We start from the raw sequence: 23,290 nt of genomic DNA, 5'->3' as shown, positions 1-23,290 counted from the left end.
GTATTGTTGCAGCCGCTGCTGTAGCAGCGGCCAGAAAAATTGATGTTTGTTTCCCAGGCAGAAAATGCCATAAAACATTGCGGCTTGAACCCTAGTTGGTGGCGGATAAGTTATGCAAGTCATCCGGCATTCAGAGATAAAATACAGCAGCGTTTGGACCATTTTTAGCCCAAGGCAGCTCATCTCATCAGGCCTTTTTTAGTCGAATGTATCGCCCACTGTCAGTCCCTTCGGGATCCATCCCTCATTCATCTTAATAAAGGTGAGGTAATCTAGACTTTTTTTTACCTAGGCGTCTTCTCTTCTCAGTGACAATACCTCCTGCTGCACTGAAGGTCCTTTCTGACAGGACTCTTGAAGCGGGGCAGGCCAGAAGTTCTATCGCAAATTGGGATAGCTCAGGCCACAGGTCAAGCCTGCACACCCAGTAGTCAAGGGGCTCATCGCTCCTCAGAGTGTCGATATCTGCAGTTAAGGCGAAGTAGTCTGCTACCTGTCGGTCGAGTTGTTCTCTGAGGGTGGACCCTGAAGGGCTGTGGTGATTGGTAGGACTTAAAAAGCTCTGCATGTCCTCCATCAACAACACGTCTGTACAGCGTCCTGTCCTTGCCGGCGTGGTCGTGGGAGGAGGAGGATTACTTTCACCTCTTCCCCTGTTAGATTCCCGTTGTGCTGTGACATCACCCTTATACGCTGTGTAAATCATACTTTTTAATTTATTTTGGAACTGCTGCGTCCTTTCCGACTTGCGGTAATTCGGTAACATTTCAGGCACTTTATGCTTATACCGGTGGTCTAGTAGCGTGGACACCCAGTACAGGTCATTCTCCTTCAGCCTTTTTATACGAGGGTCCCTCAAAAGTCACGACAGCATGAAAGACCCCATTTGCACAAGGTTGGATGCCGAGCTACTCATGTCCCGTTCCTCGTCCTCAGTGATCTCACTGAAGGTATGTTCTTCCCCCCAACCATGTATAACACCACGGGTACCAGATAGGTGTACACGAGCACCCTGGGATGCCTGTTGTGGTTGGTCTTCCACATTCCTCCTCTGACTCCTCTTCCTCACAATCCTCTTCCAGCATTGTTGCAGGTCCAGCAAGTGATGCTGATTAGGTTGTTTCTGGTGGTGATGGTGACCACAACTCTTTCTCTTCCTCTTCGCGCTCATCTACGGCCTGATCCAGCACTCTTCACAGGGCACGCTCCAGGAAGAAAACAAATGGTATGATGTCGCTGATGGTGCCTTCGGTGCGACTGACTAGGTTTGTCACCTCCTCAAAAGGATGCATGAGCCTACAGGTATTGCGCATGAGCGTCCAGTAATGTGGAAAAATAATTCCCAGCTCCACTGAGGCTGTCCTAGCACCCCGGTCATAAAAAAAGTTGTTAACGGCTTTTTCTTGTTGGATCAGGCAGTCGAACATTAGGAGTGTTGAATTCCAACGTGTCAGGCTGTCGCAAATCTAGCGCCTCACTGGCATGTTGTTTCGCCGCTGGATATCTGAAAAGTGCGCCATGGCCGTGTAGGAACGCCTGAAATAGCCACACACCTTCCTGGCTTGCTTCAGGATGTCCTGTAAGCCTGAGTACTTATGCACAAAGCTTTGTACGATCAGATTATCAGATTACACACATGTGCCATGCACGGCACATGTGTCAACTTGCCCAAATTCAATGCCGCCACCAAATTTCTTCCATTGTCACTAACCACTTTGCCGATCTCCAGTTGGTGCGGAGTCAGCCACTGATCCACCTGTGCGTTCAGTGCGGACAGGAGTGCTGGTCCAGTGTTTCTCTCTGTTTTCAGGCAACTCAAAGCCAAGACGGCGTGACACTGCCGTATCCAGGATGTGGAATAGTACCTGGGGAGCTGGGGGGTGCCGTTGATGTGGAGCAAGACGCAGCAGCAGAAGATGACTCAGCCGAGGAGGTTATGGAAGAGGATGGAGTAGGAGGAGTAGAGGAGATGGCAGCAGGCCTGCCTGCAAGTCGTGGCGGTGTCACCAACTCCTCTGCAGAGCCACGCATTCCATGCTTGGCAGCCGTCAGCAGGTTTACCCAATGCGCAGTGTAGGTGATATACCTGCCCTGACCATGCTTTGCAGACCAGGTATCAGTGGTCAGATGGACCCTTGCCCCAACACTGTGTGCCAGACATGCCATTACTTCCTTTTGCACAATTGAGTACAGGTTGGGAATTGCCTTTTGTGCAAAGAAATTTTGGCCAGGTACCTTCCTGCGGTGTCCCAATAGCTACACATTTTTTGAACGCCTCAGACTCCACCAGCTTGTATGGTAAAAGCTGGCGGGCTAAGAGTTCAGTCAAGCCAGCTGTCAGATACCGAGCAAGGTGGTGATTTTGTGACATTGGCTTCTTACGCTCAAACATGTCCTTGCCAGACACCTGACTGTGGGCAGATGAGCAGGAACTGCTCAAGGTGAGACACGGAGTGGCGGATGATTGAGAGGGGGCAAGGAGGACAGCAGTGGTTGACGTGGCTGAAGATGCTGGACCAGGAGGAGGATGGTCGCTTTGAGTTTGTGTGCTGCTTGTACTCATGTGTTGATCCCATAGGCGTTTGTGATGTGTGATCATGTGCCTTCGTAAAGCAGTTGTACCTAGGTGGGTGTTGGACTTCCCATGACTCAGTTTCTTTTGGCACAGGTTGCAAATGGCATCGCTGTTGTCAGAGGCAGACACACAAAAAAAATGCCACACTGCTGAGCTCTGCAATGACGGCATTATGGTGGTGGCAACAGCATGCGTTGATTGGCGTGCTGTCGGGCTGACCCCGGGTGCCGATGCATGCTGTCTGACTGTGCCACTAGCTCCTTGCGATGACCTCCCCCTCCTTCCAACTCGTCTCCTCCTCCTCTCTGTCTCCCCATCTGAACTTTCCCCCTCTTCTTCTTCTCTTCTAGCGGGAACCCACGTGACATCCACGGACGCATCGTCATCATCAACCGCTTCACTTGTATCTGACAACTCAACAAAGGAAGCAGCAGCGGGTACAACATCATCATCATCATCACACCGTATGTCCATGTGTGTAATGCTGCCTGACTGAGACATATCCCTGTTATCTACATCCTCTGGCAATAATGGTTGCGCATCACTATCACTCATTTCTTCCAACTGATAAATAACTCCTCTGACAGATCAAGTGAAGCGGCTGTGGTGCTAGTGTTGGTGGTGGCGGCAGGCGGGAGAGTGGTAACTTGAGAGGTGCCCGAAGCTAAGCTGGAGGAGGATGGTGCGTCAAAGTTCTGAGCGGAAGCTGTAGAAGATTGGGTGTCCTGTGTTAGCCAATCAACTATGTCCTCAGAACTGTTCGAGTTCGGGGTACGTGGCCTCTGAACACTGGGCATTATTCTAGGGCCAAAGGGAATCACAGCATCATGAACACGAGGTGGCCTGCCTCTGCCTGTCATTTTTTTTTCGATTAGTGGTACTATGCGTGCAAGCTACTGTGACAACAGATATGAGTGGCACTGTGCACTGGCAGAAGTTGGCAGAGTAGAGGCTGTAGGCCTGACACACACACTTGCAGACAACTAACTGCTATTCAATCTATTACAGTCAAAATTGTATTATTTTTTTTTAAATTTACAATACTGTTACACCAGATATGAGTTGCACTGGTGCAACACTGTGCCCTGGCAGGCACTAAAATGCACATGTGTGAAGGAAACTGACTGCTATTATTTCACAGTCAAAAAAGTGTTGTTATTTTTAAATCTACACTACTGTTACACCAGATATGAGTTGCACTGGGGTGACACTGTGCCCTGGCAGGCACTGAAACGCATACGTGTGAAGGAAACTGACTGCTATTATTTCACAGTCTAAAAAGTGTTTTTTTTTTTTAAATGAACACTACTGTTACACCAGATATGAGTTGCACTGGGGTGACACTGTGCCCTGGCAGGCAGGCAGGCACTGAAACGCACATGTGTGAAGGAAACTGACTGCTAATATTTAACACAGTCAAAAAAGTGTTGTTTTTTTTAAATCTACACTACTGTTACACCAGATATGAGTTGCACTGGGGTGACACTGTGCCCTTGCAGGCAGGCACTGAAACACACATATGTGAAGGAAACTGACTGCTATTATTTAACACAGTCAAAAAAGTGTTGTTTTTTTTAAAATCTACACTATTGTTACACCAGATATGAGTTGCACTGGGGTGACACTGTGCCCTGGCAGGCAGGCAGGCACTGAAACGCACACGTGTGAAGGAAACTGACTGCTATTATTTAACACAGTCAAAAAAGTGTTGTTTTTTTTTTAAATCTACACTACTGTTACACCAGATATGAGTTGCACTGCGGTGACACTGGGCCCTGGCAGGCAGGCACTGAAACGCACACGTGTGAAGGAAACTAACTGCTATTATTTCACAGTCAAAAAAGTGTTGTTTTTTTAAAATCTACACTACTGTTACACCAGATATGAGTTTCACTGGGGTGACACTGTGCACTGGCAGGCACTGAAACGCATACGTGTGAAGGAAACTGACTGCTATTATTTCACAGTCTAAAAAGTGTTTTTTTTTTTAAATGAACACTACTGTTACACCAGATATGAGTTGCACTGGGGTGACACTGTGCCCTGGCAGGCAGGCACTGAAATGCACATGTGTGAAGGAAACTGACTGCTATTATTTAACACAGTCAAAAAGGTGTTGTTGTTTTTAAATGTACACTACTGTTAAACCAGATATGAGTTGCACTGGGGTGACATTGTGCCCTGGCAGGCAGGCAGGCACTGAAACGCACACGTGTGAAGGAAACTGACTGCTATTATTTAACACAGTCAAAAAAGTGTTATTTTTTTTTAAATCTACACTACTGTTACACCAGATATGAGTTGCACTGGGTTGACACTGTGCCCTGGCAGGCATGCACTGAAACGCACATGTGTGAAGGAAACTGACTGCTATTATTTAACACAGTCAAAAAAGTGTTGTTTTTTTTAAATCTACACTACTGTTACACCAGATATGAGTTGCACTGGGTTGACACTGTGCCCTGGCAGGCAGGCACTGAAACGCACACGTGTGAAGGAAACTGACTGCTATTGTTTAACACAGTCAAAAAAGTGTTGTTTTTTTCAAATCTACACTACTGTTACACCAGATATGAGTTGCACTGGGGTGACACTGTGCCCTGGCTGGCAGGCACTGAAACGCACGCGTGTTAAGGAAACTGACTGCTATTATTTAACACAGTCAAAAAGGTGGGGTTTTTTTAAATCTACACTACTGTTACACCAGATATAAGTGGTGGCACTGGGCAAGTGGGCACAGTATACACTGTGAGCCTGATACACACGCTGGCAACTGCAATTAGATTACACAGGAAAAAAAAAAGCAGACTGATGTTCTAGCCCTAAAAGGGCTTTTTGGGGTGCTGTCCTTACAGCAGAGATCAGATGAGTCCTTCAGGACTGTAGTGGACACTGAATACACTAGCCTAGCTATCGATTTCCCTATTAAATCAGCAGCAGCTACACTTTCCCTCCTCTCACTAAGAATGCAGCTTCCAAATGAATCTAAAATGGATGCTGTCCAGAAGGTAGGAGCGTCTGGGAGGGAGGGTCTGCTGCTGATTGGCTGGAATGTGTCTTCTGACTGTGAGGTACAGGGTCAAAGTATTACTCAATGATGACGAATAGGGGGCGGATCGAACATTGCATATGTTCGCCCGCTGCGGTGATGCGAACAAGCTATGTTCGCCGGGAACTATTCGCCGGGGAACTATTCGCAACATCACTAACACATACATATGAACCCACACACACATACATACACACATACACACACACATATCCATGCACACATATCCATACACACATGCACATCCATACACACACACATCCATACACACACACGCATCCATACACACACATATACACAGACATATACAGTCACACACATACATATACACATACACACACATACTTATACACACATACATACACACACATACATATACACACATACATATACACATGAACCCACACACACATACATATACACACACATACATACACACACCCATACACACACATACATACACATTACATATACACACACATACATAGACATTAATACATACATACACAAACACATATACATACATACGCACACACATACATACATACATACATATACATACAAACACACAGTTACATACACACATACACATATATACATACATACACACAAACAAATACATGACAACAAAACAATTACAACAGTATAGATTTTTTTCATAAGAAGATAAAACACATATGTAAAAATACAAACAGTAATGCATCTTGTATCTTCCTTTATAACATAATATGTATGGACAATTGGACATATATAGAAATAGAAGTCTGTTAAATTAAATATTAGAGCAGTATGGAAAAAAGCACACTGGATAGTGGGACATACGTATTATCAGACATTATCAGACATGTAAAGCCATGCATTTCAAATACTATTCAAAGCATTTTTTTTTAAATATGGCTGTGTGCAAAAATGCTTTTTTAGAACTGCTAAAGTGACCAATTTTAAAGTATATGCATAAGTAGGCTCTATTAAATTCGTTGGCAGACTAGATCCTGTTTTTCTATTACTTGATCACATTGATCAGTCTGGATAAGCAATGTGCATAAAAAATGTATTTATTTCATATGTTATTATTATCAAGTATTTGTAGAGTGCAAACCGATTCCGCAGCACAGTAAACATAGTCAATATACAGGATAGCTTTTGCAGGGATCAAGTGGGTAGAGGGCCCTGCCGAGAGTTTCACTGTTGTAGTCGGCTCTTATGAAGGCAATCTGCAAACAGCTGGGCCCATAGGCTTACATTCTAAGGGGTTCAAGGGGAAAGCAATGAAGTTAGGAAAGGTTAGTGTTGGTTGTAAGCATCCCTGAATAGTAGAGTTTTTAAGGAGTGCTTGAAGCTGTTAAAACTAGGGGAGAGTCTTGTGGAGCAAGGCAGGGAGTTCCACAAGATGGGGGCCAGTCTGGAGAAGTCCTGTAGACGGAACCTAATGATGACGTGTAGATTGAAAAGAGAAGGGGACTGAGGACAGAGCCTTGAGGTACCCCAACAGAAAGTGGTAACGGGGCAGAGGATGCTCTGGAGAAGGCTACACTAAATCTACGGTTAGTTAGATAGGAAGAGAACCTTTGACACTGTTGACCACCCTCTTCTGCTCCAAACCCTCCAATCCTTCAGCATCTGTGACACAGCTCTTTCGTGGTTCTCTTCCTATCTAACTAACCGTAGATTTAGTGTAGCCTTCTCCGGAGCATCCTCTGCCCCGTTACCACTTTTTGAGGATAGGTGTGACCAGTGCTTGTTTTAGAGATGAGGGAAATATACCAGTGCTGAAGGAGAGGTTGAAAATGTGTGTGAGTATGGGAATGAGGGTAGAAGAGAGGGAGGGGAGTAGCTGTGAGGGGATGGGGTCGAGGGACAGGTAGTGAGGTGGGAGGACAGTATAAGGGCAGAAACTTCATCCTCGTTAACAGGTGCAAAAGAGCTGCATTTTTTGATATTTGGGTTTTGGATGATTGTGAGCTTTTGAGGGGGTGGGAGACTGGTAGTATGTTGAGAGCTGATTTCACTTCTGATGGAGTCAATTTTGTTTTTGAAGTGGCTGGCATAATCTTGAGCTGAGAGAGAGGTTGTATTAGGAGGTGGGGGTGGGCGGAGAAGTGTATTGAATGTGGAGAACAGATGTTTTGGGTTTGGGGAAAGAGTAGAGTTGAGATTAGAGAAGTATTGTTGCTTATAGAGAATAATACAGGTACTAAGGGAGGCGCTAAAAAAGCCAAAGGTATCAAACACTTATAAAATTTAATAAAAACACATATGCATACAATATCATATATAAAAGGGGACGTCTCCCCAAAACGAATACTACTATTTAATTACTTAAAATACTAAAAAATACAATTGACATAAATTCCCACAGATAAAAAACATACAGTCTGTATAGAGCAGTCCCAATCAGTTCGTTATAATAAGGTCAGAAAGAAATGTCTTTTCTCCATATAAAAAGTAACTGAGTATGCGGTCAGCGTTTCACTAGTCAAATACCACCAAGCTGCCAAATTGATAGACCAATTGCTGCCAAACAGTGTAAGTAGATAATTATATACTTGCAATTCCAAAGTCCTCTTACTATGTAAGATATCACTTTAGCAAAACATTCAGCCATGTACTTTACCAGATCCTTATACGTGAGGTGGATGTCTTTTCCCCTCGCCCGGTATTCACCTCGAGCAGGGCCGACTGAAACTTTCTGTCGTCTGACGTCACTGAAAGATGTTCCGGTTTAGGAGAAGAAGCCGATTCCTGCGCTTACTTCTATGACCTGTAGTCACGGTCCTCTCAGATGAGCCCTGCACTTAGTGCTTATAGCACGCAAGGGATTGGATACTGGGCAATGTGAATGATATCCCAGAATTGCTGCCAAACAAGATGATTTACTCCTATTTAGGAGAAAATAGTTCCAAAATGTATAACCCGGGTTAATAAGTAGAATATGTAAATTGTTGTCACAGAAATAAAAACAACAACACTGCCAACACACACGACGTGTTTCGCCCTCCTATGGGCAAGTGTGAATGCCCTTATTTAAAGGGGTGTCTTTCAGTCTGATTGGTGGTGGTTTCAATTAGCAGAATTGCCTTAAGGTGGTATTTTGACTTTTAGTAGCAACTTCTTTTTAAGGTGGTATTTTTCTCTTCTGACCTTTTAAATGAAATCATACAATCTTGCTGTTACAGGGACCTCACAATCGTACCAGAAAAAGGATTGCAATAGATTAATAAATAGATTATTCATAAATTAATAGTCATCCATCTTTAACGGGACCTCTATGTGTAATTAAAAGGAGATACAAAATCAATTTATCACTACAAACTGGCTCAATGGCTTCCTATTAAAGAGCTGTGTAAATATATCAAATGTAATTACATGAGTATACCATAAAATGTGCTAATAAAATTACATAAATCTCATAATAAAGTGCAAAGTTAATATATAATCTTACAAGTGAAAAAAATCTAATACCTATGTAAGTGTAATATAATCTAAATAATATATTATTCAAATAAAAAGGGAGAGAGATCTAATTCAGAATTTAATCCCTTAGGATATAGGGTGTCATACTTATAGATATATTCTGCTTCCCTTATAAGGAGGGTTTTCTCGATATTACCACCTCTCCAATGATTGTTTATTTTAAGAATACCCCAATATTTTAAATCCCTAGTATTACCATGGTGAACTTCCTTAAAGTGCTTATATAAATGTGTGTCTTCTTTTTCTTTTTCTATACAAATAAGGTGTTCTCTTATTCTATCCCGGAGACTCCTCTTGGTTTCTCCGAAATAGAATAAGTTGCATGTGCATTTCAATACATATATAATATTCTTATGAGTGCATCTAATAATTCCCTTTATCGTGATATCTTCACCCAAACTATTAATTTTCAGATTCTTCAATTTTGAGCTATGTGTGCATGCTTTACATGTGTAGCAGGGAAAGAAACCTGCTACACTTCTACCCTCCAGATCTAATTGTTTTTGGTCTCTTGTCTTCTTTCGTATTTCACTAGGGGCCAGAGTTGTTTTAAAATTCTTTGCTCTCTTAAAAATAAAGGTCGGTCTCTCCGCCAACTGATTCCCTATAATGTTATCCTCTTTCAATAAGTGTCAGTTCCTTTTAATATTTTTTTTTAATCAGATAATGGTCTGCGTTATAATCCGTTATAAATGGAACAATAATTTTGTCTCCTTTAATAATTTCCTTTGTTTGATAATTTAGAAGATCATCCCTATTCTTCATTTGTGCTTTTTTTTATAGCCCCTGTAATATTTTCCTCCTCATAACCCTTTACAGTAAATTTATCTGCTAGGGCTACTACCTGTCTTTCAAAGTCCTCAATACGTGAGCAGTTTTTCCTTATCCGTAAGCTTTGGCCGAACGGGATATTGTCCTTCCAAAGCTTCAGATGGCAACTATCCGCATGTAGCAGATTGTTGCAATCTACCTCTTTAAAGTGAGTTTGTGTTTCCAATTTTTGGTCTATTACCATAATCTCTAAATCTAAAAACACCACTTTTTCTTTACTATAATGACTCACAAATTTAAGACCATTATTATTGTCGTTCATCTCTTCAAAGAGTTTAATCAATTCCTGCTCAGGACCCTTCCATATAATTAATAGGTCATCTATATAATGTTTATAGAGTACAAGGTTTGCACCGAGATCTCTACTATTAAAGAAATGCTCTTCCCAGACACCCATAAAGAGGTTGGCATAACTCAGTGCAAACCTCGTACCCATCGCGGTCCCTTCTATCTGCAGGAAAAATTTGTTGTCGAACGAAAAATAATTATGCTCCAATATATACCTGATATTATTTAAGATACATTTTCTTTGTTCATCCCTCATATTAGAATCTTGTTCCAAATAATGTCTGACAGCTTGTATACCTTGTTCGTGCTTGATTATGGTATATAATGACGACACATCACATGTCGCCATTATCATGTCATTACTCCATTCTTTCGATTTAAGACAATTCAGCACTTGAGTAGAATCTTTGAGATACGAGTCCAAATTAGATACATAGGGCTGAAGGAATTTGTCAATATATTGGGACACATTTGCTGATATGGAGTTAATCCCAGACACTATTGGTCTCCCCGGGGGGTTAATCAGACACTTGTGGACCTTCGGTAGGAAATAAAAAATGGATTAAGGGCTGAGTAGTAGGAGTTTAGGATGAACTTGTAGTGAAGAAAGTCAGCTGAACTCCGAGATTTCCTCCAGTGTTGCTCAGCAGTACGGGAACATCTGCATAGGTACTGTGTCAGAGGAGTATGCCAGGGCTGAAGATGAGTGTGCGGTTTCAGAGCTATAGTTGGAGGGGCCAGATTGTGGTGATGGATGAGAGGAGAGGTTTAAGAGAGCTAGCGAGCTGTTGCAGATCTATTGACTTAGTTCTTCTGTGAAGTTTGGTGTGAGGGGTAGAGGGAGGGGGGGTTGTAGGTAGGGAAGTGATGTTGCAAGTTAGGAGATGGTGGTCAGAGAGAGGAAAAGGGGAGTTAGTTAAATTTGAGATAGTGCATCGATAGGTGAAAATCAGGTCAAGGGAATGACCATCTTTGTGAGTGGAAGAGTCAGTCCATTGTGACAGGCCGGAAGAGGAAGTGAGTTGAAGAAGTTGTTTTGCAGAGAAGGTAGTGGGATTGTCAAGAGGGATGTTAAAGTCACCAAGAATGAGGGCAGGGGTGTCTGAGGAAAGGAAATAAGGAAGCCAGGCAGCAAAGTGATCTAAGAATTGAGTTGGGGAGCCAGGGGGCGGTATATGACTGCAACACGTATAGAGAGGGGAGAGAATAACCAAATCATGTGTGCTTCAAATGAGGAAAATGTGAGTGAGGAGAAGGGCTGTATTTGTTGAAAGGTGTGAGTTAAGCTAAATTTGTACTCCAAGAAAAAAATTGATAAAGATTATTGTATCATTAGAATGAAAAAAAAAATGATTTCACAGTACAGAATGGACAAAAATAATGTCAGCTTCACTAATACTGTATATGTAGTGACAATTAGTCTGATCAAGCTGAAATCTGTCAGCTGTTCCTTTAGCATTAAATGTATTTATAGTTTGGGTTGCACACGCCTAGACAAATACATAATAAGAGAATATAAATATTAAGACTAATTTAATGCAGATATTAATATTTGAACCAAATTATTGTCTCCACTGGCTGACCTGACCTCATTGAGGATGACTCTCAGTGGGCGGACCTAATGAAAAGAGGGCCCTGGTGCAAGAAATGTGTTAGGGCCCCCCCAAGTCATCTTGAATATCCATAAAAGCATGTAAACAATTTAGGGATATGCCCTTTATATATATATCTCAACACACACACACACACACACACACACACACATATATATATATATATATATATATATATATATATACACAAAACATGGAAGGGAACTGCACTCCAAGACCGGACCAGGAACACTTCCTGTGACTCAGCAACATCCAGCCCTGGGTGCTAAATAGCACTCCAAAAAAGCTGTGATGTCACCAGAGCCACAGGCAGTTAACCCAGTCCGGAATCGGTGGAAGAAACCAGGGGGATTACAAACAAAAAGTAATACAACATATAGAAACACCCAGCACTCAACAGCTAGCTCACAGCTAAAATCACAACTGGAAAGGTTAGTCACCGCATCTGGCCAAATGGGAAAGCTCAGGCACCATGTCAAGGTCCTTTCCATTGCCTGAGTCCGTAACACAGCCACACCATCATGCAAGCTCACAAAGCCAAACAGACTGAGAACAAAGAAGGGGTGCACAGGTGGATGTAATCACCCAGAGAAAATACAAAACATGGAAGGGAACTGCACTCCAAGACCTTGACGTGGTGCCTGCATGTACCTTCTCTAAATTCAATATACCCACCCATGCCAGAAATCAGAATCAAAAGACATGGCTCCTGTACACCATTGGATTTTTAGTTTTACATACTACTATTTTATTGAAATATGAGCAAAAAAGTGTTACACACTGGCACATATAGCAAGGAAATAAAATGGAGACTTAAATAAGCATTCCCACTATTTCATTGGGCAGTAAAGCCAAATTACTGACATGGAGGAGCCAAGTGAGGGAAGTTCCCGGAGAGTGTTAGATTTCCACCAGTGCAGCAATATATACTGTCATGTCTTTTGTTGAAGGGGATCATCCTACCTGCATGGATAGAAAAATTTACTTTCTACTAACTTTCTACAAACATACTTACAAAAGGGCACTATGACCACGTTTTTACTTACATTCCATGGAGCAGACTCATCTCTAGCAGACAGCAGCAGGACCGTGTAAATCTGACTAGGAGAGGTGACTGACGTGTCTTCTGCTTCACTGATCAAAGCTGAAGCATTCAGAGCCGCTTTAAATTTTCTGTATACATCTACACTGTACAGGCATTTTAAAGTTGCTCTGTCTGTTTCACTCGTGATCAGGAATCTCAAGGAACTAAGTGCCATGCATTGTATACATGCAGTAACGCCACTCTAAAATATGACCTGTCAGCTTATCAGCTCCCTGGGAAAAAAAACTACCAGTCTGTTTAAGTCTCTTAATTAAGCTCTGCTTTTTTTTTCCTGGGCGCAGTGTGGACTGCAGGTGGAAGAAAAACAGAACACAATTCAGGGACCTAAGCAGACATTTTGTGCTTCAGCCGGCCCTGATTTCTCCATTCTGAGGAAAAGTTAGATTTAAAAAATGGTAGAAATATAAAGCAGAAAATGTCTCAGCCTGCTGTTTAATGGGCTCCCTCCACTCAGACCCCAGTGCCACTGTACCGGCTGCACCCCTAGATGTTCTACCCCTAATTACTTTGTCTCACTGCAGGATTTCTGTGTACTGTACACCTGCACCATATGCACAGTATATATTATATATGTATATTAAAGTAACCACTGTCTTCTGTACTTACCTCAGCCGAGATCTTCGTCTTTGACTTCCTGCCTGCTAATGCCGCTCCTTCTTCACGTTCTATAGCTCAGTCTTCTGTACTGCACAGCACCTGGCTGGCTCCTCACTCTTCCTCTCGGTCATGTTCCTTGGGCTGTGTAGGAACGTTATGTGACCTGGCTGGTGGGAATATAGCAGCATGGGGTATTGGGTAGTGCTGCGTGGTAGAGCCGGCACAAATGGAGGGTTCAAACGGAGCATGGGGAGGCGCGCATATTGCTTAAAAAGCCCATCCACAAAACAGTAAATAAGTAAATATAACACAGTAACAGTAAATATAGCAGTAAAAATATCAGCTCCAAGTTTGCACCCACGGTCTAATGCAAGTGCTGAGCCTAGTGGGGGGGCATATGGGTGGGCAAGGAATATTCTAGGGGGGGAAATTGCCCCCCTATAGCAACGTCACTGCCGCTGAGAGAAGTATTGCAGGAGTCTAAGATCGCTTTAAGCTATATTTTATTGGATAATTGTTCAGTGTATAGACTTTTTTAGATTGACCCTCTGGAAAAAGTGTTTTTTACATAATATTACATAGTGACAGAAGCAGGCCTGAGCTCTAAATGCCTGAATTTGGGGTTTGACGGGAGATGGTCTGACCAAGCACTGAAAGACGAAAAAGGCCAAAGGAAGAGGGGTGGAAGGATCCCTAATTGAGTGCTTATAAACTAAGCACGCATAGGGGCCTAGTTATCAAGCCGTCAACCTCAAATACGCTGGAATTCCGCAGCGTATTTGTGGCGAGGCTGATTCGCCTTAGTTATCAAAGGCTCGAGACCGGCAAAAGTAGAATTTTGTGACGTAAACTTCGATCCGCCGGACTCAGTCCGACACAGATCGATTCTTACGTCACTCCAGATGTTCCGCACACAAGTGCGGCACAATCTCACTACTTTTGCTAGTTATCAAAAAACTAGCAGGTACGCTCGGCACTTTTACGGCCCAGCGTACCTGGTTTTCAAAGCGCCAGCCTGGAGGCGGCGGATCCCATAGGAATCAATGGGAGTCTGACCATAGTGAAAGTACAAGTTCGCTGCTGCCAGACATCCCATTGATTCCTATGGGAGCTGTCTACACCTAACACCCTAACATGTACCCCGAGTCTAAACACCGCTAATCTGACCCCCCCTACACCGCCGCAACTAAATAAAGTTATTACCCCCTAAACCGCCACTCCCGGAGCCCACCGCAAGCTACTCTATACATATTAACCCCTAAACCGCCGCTCCCGGAGCCCACCGCAACTCTTATAAATGTATTAACCCCTAAACCGCCGCTCCTAGACCCTGCCGCAAGTCTTATAAATGTATTAACCCCTAAACCGCCGCTCCCGGACACCGCTGCCACCTACATTATACCTAGTAACCCCTATCCTGCCCCCCCTATTCCGTCGCCCTCTATTATAAAATTATTAACCCCTATCCTGCTGATCCCGCACCTCTCCGCAACTAAATAAATAGTTTAACCCCTAAACCGCCGCTCCATGAACCCGCCGCAACCTATATTAAACCTATTAACCCCTATCCTGCCCCCCCTACACCGTCGCCACCTATAATAAATTTATTAACCCCTAATCTGCCCCCCCTACACCGTCGCCACCTATAATAAATTTATTAACCCCTATCCTGCCCCCCACTACGCCGCCGCCACTGTAATAAAATGATTAACCCCTAAACCTAAGTCTAACCCTAACCCTAACGCCCCCTAACTTAAATATTAATTAAATAAATCTAAATAAATTAACTCTTATTAACTAAATGAATCCTATTTAAAACTAAATACTTACCTTTAAAATAAACCCTAATATAGCTACAATAGAAATAATAATTATATTCTAGCTATCTTAGGATTTATATTTATTTTACAGGTAACTTTCAATTTATTTTAACCATGTACAATAATTATTAAATAGTTATTAACTATTTAATAGCTTACCTAGCTAAAATAAAGAGAAATGTACCTGTGAAATAAATCCTAACCTAAGTTACAATTACACCTAACACTACACTATACTTTAATAAATTATTCCTATTTAAAAATAAATACTTACCTGTAAAATAAACCCTAAGATAGCTACAATGTAATTAATAATTATATTATAGCTATCTTAGGATTTATATTTATTTTACAGGTAACTTTGTATTTATTTTAGCTAGTTAGAATAGTTATTAAATAGTTATTAACTATTTAATAACTACCTAGCTAAAAGAAATACAAAATTACCTGTAAAATAAATCCTAACTTAAGTTACAATTAAACCTAATACTACACTATCATTAAATTAACTAAATAAACTACCTACAAATAACTACAATTAAATACAATTACATAAACTAACTAAAGTACAAAAAATAAAAAAAGCTAAGTTACAAAAAATAAAAAAATAAGTTACAAACATGTTAAAAATATTACAACAATTTTAAGCTACTTACACCTAATCTAAGCCCCCTAATAAAATAACAAACCCCCCCAAAATAAAAAAAATCCCTACCCTATTCTAAATTAAATAAATCTCAAAGCTCTTTTACCTTACCAGCCCTTAAAAGGGCCATTTGTGGGGGCATGCCCCAAAAAGTTCAGCTCTTTTGCCTGTAAAAAGAAAAATACAACCCCCCCCAACATTAAAACCCACCACCCACATACCCCTAATCTAACCCAAACCCCCCTTACAAAAACCTAACACTAATCCCCTGAAGATCATCCTACCTTGAGTCGTCTTCACTCAGCCGAGCCACCGATGGAACTGAAGAGGACATCCGGAGCGGAAGAAGTTAATCCTCCAAGCGGCGCTGAAGAAATCTTCCATCCGATGAAGTCATCATCCAGGCGGCGCTGAAGAAGTCTTCGATCCGGCCGATGTCATCTTCAAAGAGGCGCTGAAGAGGTCTTCTATCCGGGCGAAGTCATCTTCCAAGCCGGGTCTTGAATCTTCCTTCCGCCACCGCGGAACCACCTTCTTCACCGACGGACTACGACGAATGACGGCTCCTTTAAGGGACGTCATCCAAGATGGCGTCCCCTCAATTCCGATTGGCTGATAGGATTCTATCAGCCAATCGGAATTAAGGTAGGAAAAATCTGATTGGCTGATGGAATCAGCCAATCAGATTGAGCTCGCATTCTATTGGCTGTTCCGATCAGCCAATAGAATGCGAGCTCAATCTGATTGGCTGATTGGATCAGCCAATCGGATTGAACTTGAATCTGATTGGCTGATTCCATCAGCCAATCAGATTTTCCTACCTTAATTCCGATTGGCTGATAGAATCCTATCAGCCAATCGGAATTGAGGGGACGCCATCTTGGATGACGTCCCTTAAAGGAGCCGTCATTCGTCGTAGTCCGTCGGTGAAGAAGGTGGTTCTGCGTCGGCGGAAGGAAGATTCAAGACCCGGCTTGGAAGATGACTTCGCCCGGATAGAAGACCTCTTCAGCGCCTCTTTGAAGATGACATCGGCCGGATCGAAGACTTCTTCAGCGCCGCCTGGATGATGACTTCATCGGATGGAAGATTTCTTCAGCGCCGCTTGGAGGATTAACTTCTTCCGCTCCGGATGTCCTCTTCAGTTCCATCGGTGGCTCGGCTGAGTGAAGATGACTCAAGGTAGGATGATCTTCAGGGGATTAGTGTTAGGTTTTTGTAAGGGGGGTTTGGGTTAGATTAGGGGTATGTGGGTGGTGGGTTTTAATGTTGGGGGGGTTGTATTTTTCTTTTACAGGCAAAAGAGCTGAACTTTTTGGGGCATGCCCCCACAAATGGCCCTTTTAAGGGCTGGTAAGGTAAAAGAGCTTTGAAATTTATTTAATTTAGAATAGGGTAGGGATTTTTTTTATTTTGGGGGGGTTTGTTATTTTATTAGGGGGCTTAGATTAGGTGTAAGTAGCTTAAAATTGTTGTAATATTTTTAACATGTTTGTAACTTATTTTTTTATTTTTTGTACTTTAGTTAGTTTATGTAATTGTATTTAATTGTAGTTATTTGTAGGTAGTTTATTTAGTTAATTTAATGATAGTGTAGTATTAGGTTTAATTGTAACTTAAGTTAGGATTTATTTTACAGGTAATTTTGTATTTCTTTTAGCTAGGTAGTTATTAAATAGTTAATAACTATTTAATAACTATTCTAACTAGCTAAAATAAATACAAAGTTACCTGTAAAATAAATATAAATCCTAAGATAGCTATAATATAATTATTAATTACATTGTAGCTATCTTAGGGTTTATTTTACAGGTAAGTATTTATTTTTAAATAGGAATAATTTATTAAAGTATAGTGTAGTGTTAGGTGTAATTGTAACTTAGGTTAGGATTTATTTCACAGGTACATTTCTCTTTATTTTAGCTAGGTAAGCTATTAAATAGTTAATAACTATTTAATAATTATTGTACATGGTTAAAATAAATTGAAAGTTACCTGTAAAATAAATATAAATCCTAAGATAGCTAGAATATAATTATTATTTATATTGTAGCTATATTAGGGTTTATTTTAAAGGTAAGTATTTAGTTTTAAATAGGATTCATTTAGTCAATAAGAGTTAATTTATTTAGATTTATTTAATTAATATTTAAGTTAGGGGGGCATTAGGGTTAGGGTTAGACTTAGGTTTAGGGGTTAATCATTTTATTACAGTGGCGGCGGCGTAGTGGGGGGCAGGATAGGGGTTAATAAATTTATTATAGGTGGCGACGGTGTAGGGGGGGCAGATTAGGGGTTAATAAATTTATTATAGGTGGCGACGGTGTAGGGGGGGCAGGATAGGGGTTAATAGGTTTAATATAGGTTGCGGCGGGTTCATGGAGCGGCGGTTTAGGGGTTAAACTATTTATTTAGTTGCGGAGAGGTGCGGGATCAGCAGGATAGGGGTTAATAATTTTATAATAGAGGGCGACGGTATAGGGGGGGCAGGATAGGGGTTACTAGGTATAATGTAGGTGGCAGCGGTGTCCGGGAGCGGCGGTTTAGGGGTTAATACATTTATAAGACTTGCGGCAGGGTCTAGGAGCGGCGGTTTAGGGGTTAATACATTTATAAGAGTTGCGGCAGGGTCTAGGAGCGGCGGTTTAGGGGTTAGTAACTTTATTTAGTTGCGGGGGGCTCCGGGGGCTCCGGGGGCGCCGGTATAGGGGGTAGAACAGTGCAGTTTAGTGTGAGTGCTTAGTGACAGGCTAGCAATAAAGCTGGGAAAAAGCCGAAGGGCAGCGAGATCGGATGAGTGATAACTGTCACAGTCCGCTGCTCATCGCCCCGCGGCTTTTTGACAGCTTTATTTGATAACTTAGGCGTATTTTTTCAGGTCCGCGGCGGCGAAGGTAGGCGAGCTTAGGCGGACGTATTGGGCCGGCGAAGCCAGAAAAGTAGACGGCTTGATAACTACCCCCCAAAGAGTGACTCAATACTCCGGGACTGATAAGAAGCAGTTTGGGAGTCAGTATTCTCTTAGGGCCAAGGACGCCTTTTCTAAGTATATCTGAGTGCCTGAACATATGAGACATTATACTCAGGATATGTCGCTTTAGTTGCTAATGTCTATTTGATTTAAAGCTATATCTTTGTTCTGTTAAGTCTTTCCTGTTAAGCTAAACTTGGCTAGCTTAGTTAACAGGGAACTAGGTTTGAGGGCAATGTACCAGGTCTGGGCATGGAAGTTTACTTTTATGGATATGAAAAACTACTTTTATCAGATTTGGATATTTAATGTCATTTGTCTGGGAATCATTATACACTATCCAGTGCATTGTAGCATAAATACCCATTTTTTTAGGATAGTAGCTGGGTGGCCAGTAGTTTGTTAAGTGGCAAGATAATATTGCTCTGACGTTTACTGTGGTTTGGACTTAAAACACTTTTTTTTCTTTCTGTTTTTCTCTTTTTTTCCTTTGCTGTTTTCTTCATTTTTTCTGTATCCTTTTCACTTGTACTCACATATACAAGAATTCATTTTATTCTTTTTTTTTGCTTTGTCTTTTCTCTTCTTTTTCTTTCCCCTTATATCCACTTTGGAGCCACTCACATGTAAAAGTTTTCACTTAAAAGAACACTTATTCTTTCTTTATCACTATTGCTGGTCAGTTTTCAATGATACTTTAAACTACATACAAACTATGTCTAGTATAAAAAATACTCAAATACACAATCTAAAATTGATTATACATTCATCACACAGTGGAATACAATAAGTTGAAACATTAAAACACTAAAACCTTAAAAGTTGATACAAATCCAAATCTAAAAGATACCATTAGATATGTTAAAATTGATTAAATTAATGTTTAAAACAATAAGATTCATACAATTAATGAAAACCGGTTCTCACCTCAAACCACGGAAGTCTGGGTGTACTTGGATAAATGTGAATGATCCAAAAACCTGGTGCAGCTGTTTACCGGGGGTGTCCTTCGTGCCACCCGGAGTAGGATAGAATCCAGAAATCTGTAAAAAACAAAGAGCAACCAGATTCAAGTGCAGATATTGGGAATGAGACACACCACGCTACTGAATTGCACTTACAATGTTACCAATTTTATTATGCACTGCAACATATCTGAATGATAGAAATAAATGTATGAAAAACACGGTCCATATAAACAAACGTCTCTCTTTCCTCCAAGTCAGTCTCTATATACGGCACTCACTACATGCATGTTGACATCCCTTGAAGACTTCCATGCCTGCGGCTTGAATTACGATTGCCTTGCTGGAAAGGAGATACACAGTGTAGCTGCTGCAAAATCCTACGGATCCTTCGATAGCTCAAACTTAGCCTCAACACGTTTCAACCGCCAACGTGCGGTCTTTCTCAAGAGAGACGTTTGCTTATATGGACCGTGTATTTCATACATTTATTTCTATCATTGGGATATGTTGCAGTGCATAATAAAATTGGTAACATTGCAAGTGCAATTCAGTAGCGTGGTGTGTCTCATTCCCAATATCTGCACTTGAATCTGGTTGCGCTTTGTTTTTTACAGATTTCTGAAACGTTTTCACTGTGTATTTCTTGTTTTACAACATGGAATGTTTTCTATGTTCTTAACAAGTAGAGTAAAGTGATTTTGCACTTGCACCTGACTCGCTATTTTTATAGTGTGTTATACATTTTCACATAGAAAGGTATATATATCACATTCCAAATCAAACTCACCAGTCATGCCACCTAAACACAAGGACAGAAAACCCAAGCCTAATGATAGTTCGGTAGAACCTAGTAGCGACTCAAACTTTGGCAATTTCGATACATCTGCATTGTTGCAACAAATTTCAGAATTATTTATACCGCAATTTGACTCGCTAAAACAGGAATTGGTTAACCTGACAGGTGAAGTTAAACAATCCTCTGCGAGAATGACAAAATTAGAAAATAGAATTTTAGATAAAGAGGACAGATCTATGGCCCAAGAACAAACCATTACTGTACATAGCAATAAGTTAAAGGAAAACTAAACCCACATTTTTTTCTTTCATGATTCAGATAGAGAATACAATGTTAAACAATATTCCAATTTACTTCTTTTATCTAATTTGCTTTCTTCTTTAGATATCATTTGTTGATGAAATAGCAATGCACATAGGTGAGCCAATCAAACATGGCATCTATGTGCAGCCACCAATCAGCAGCTACTGAGCCTATCTAGATATGCTTTTCAGCAAAGTATATCAAGAGAACGAAGCAAATTAGATAATAGAAGTAAACTAGAAAGTTGTTTAAAATTGCATATTCTTTCTAAATCAAGAAAGAAAAAATTGGGGTTTCATGTCCCTTTAAACACTTTACAAATAAGAATGGAAGAGCTGGAAGATAGATTGCGGCGTTACAACTTCAGGGTTATAGGACTCCCCGAAACTGAGGAGTTACAAGATCTAATTAAATTTGCAGCAGTGAAACTTCCCCAACTTGTAGGAAGCAATATTGAGAACATTGTTCTTCTGATAGAAAGAGCCCACAGAATAGGCCCCCCTCATAGAAACAAATAGGTTTAGGGGAATTCAAAGGATTTGTGGCATTGAAGCCAAGTGCTGAATTAAACACTGTTTATAAATATTTTGTCACAGTTATTACTAATCGGTCTGCTATTCCAAAGCCGATTCAATTTATTGATTATATATGTTTTAAATCTGCCTACTTGATGTAATAAAAAACAAACAATTGTACATAATATGTGCAAAAGATTATCATTCGCTTCTAACGGTAAGTCAATATAGTAACGATAAAACGTCACCCAAATTTAATTCAGCATATAAGAGTGTGAATCACACCCACACCTAAACATCATTGGTTTGTCCAATAGTCAGTATGTGATGGTTTGGTTGTAAGTTACAGGTACAAAGAAATTTGTTTATTGCATTCATTCAAAATTAATGATTCAATAGTAGATCATTTTATATTTAGAGAAAGCTCTTCATAGGAGATTGCTTCATTCAGCCCCTTGGGAGATGCAGATTGCAGTTCATGTATGCATCTGCATTCTTTTTGTAGAAGTAATTTGTTAATGTCACCCCTTCTACCTCTTAACTTGAGTTGCTCAATAGCAAAGAAGTATATTTGATATTTCTCATCTTTGTGTACAGTGTTCATATGTTTAGCAACTGGCACATCACAATTCCATTTTATGTCACCCATATGATCTAAAACTCTCGTACGTAGTTCCCTAGAAGTCTCCCCTACATAGATTAGGGGGCATTTGCACATAGCGACGTAAACAACTTTCTTTGTTCTGTAATTCATAAATTCATTTATAGGGTAACTTTTACCACTTTTCGGATGTATGAAGAGTTTCGTGGGGGACATGTTCTTGCATGTCTGACAGCGGCCGCATTTGAAGAAACCTTTTGATTCTTGTAACCATGTTTTTTGTTTATATGGGGAGAAATGACTTCTTGTTAATATATCCTTCATATTCTGAGATCTCCTATTTGTTATATTTGTTTTTTCAGTAATCACTTCAATTAAATCAGCATCCTCATGCAGAACATGCCAATGTTTCTCAAAAATGTTACGGATCATGCTGTGTTTTTCATCAAAAGTACCTTTAATTCTGATTTTGTTAGTGTCTGAACTTGCAAGCTCCTTCTTGTCTTGTAGTAGGGTGGGCCTCTCTAATGTTTTAGCTCTTTGGTAAGCTCTTTTAAGACATCTGTTAGGGTAACCCTTTTCTCTAAATCTTATCCTTAAATCCTTAGCTTCTGCCTCAAAGTCTTCCATGGTGCTGCAATTGCGTCTTGCTCTCAGGTATTGACCATATGGGATACCCATCCTTTGACTTTTAGGGTGATAACTTTCCCACTTAAGGAGAGTATTTGTGGCTGTTTTTTTTTTTGGAAAAGTTTGGTATTAAGAGACCCATCTGTTTCTTTCCTAATTTCTAAATCCAAGAAAGAAATACTGGTTTCTTCAATGGTAGAGGTATAGTTTATTCCATGGCTGTTGTCATTTAACCAGCTCATGAAATTACTGAAATCTGTCTTGGAACCTGTCCATAATATCAGGACATCATCAATGTAGCGAATGTATAGCTCCATAAATTGCATAAATGGATTAATGTCTTGATTTAAAATATATGTGTGTTCAATCCACCCTAAGAACAGGTTCGCATATGTGGGCTCGCAACAAGTACCCATTGCGGTGCCTTTTTTCTGTAGGTATACCTTATTATCAAACAGAAAGTAGTTGTGTTTCAACACAAAATCTAGGAGATCGATCACAAAGTCAT

This window comes from Bombina bombina, chromosome 1 (genome assembly GCF_027579735.1).
Source record: "Bombina bombina isolate aBomBom1 chromosome 1, aBomBom1.pri, whole genome shotgun sequence".
Taxonomy (NCBI): Eukaryota; Metazoa; Chordata; class Amphibia; order Anura; family Bombinatoridae; genus Bombina; species Bombina bombina.
Note: the sequence above shows the minus strand (reverse complement) of the source record.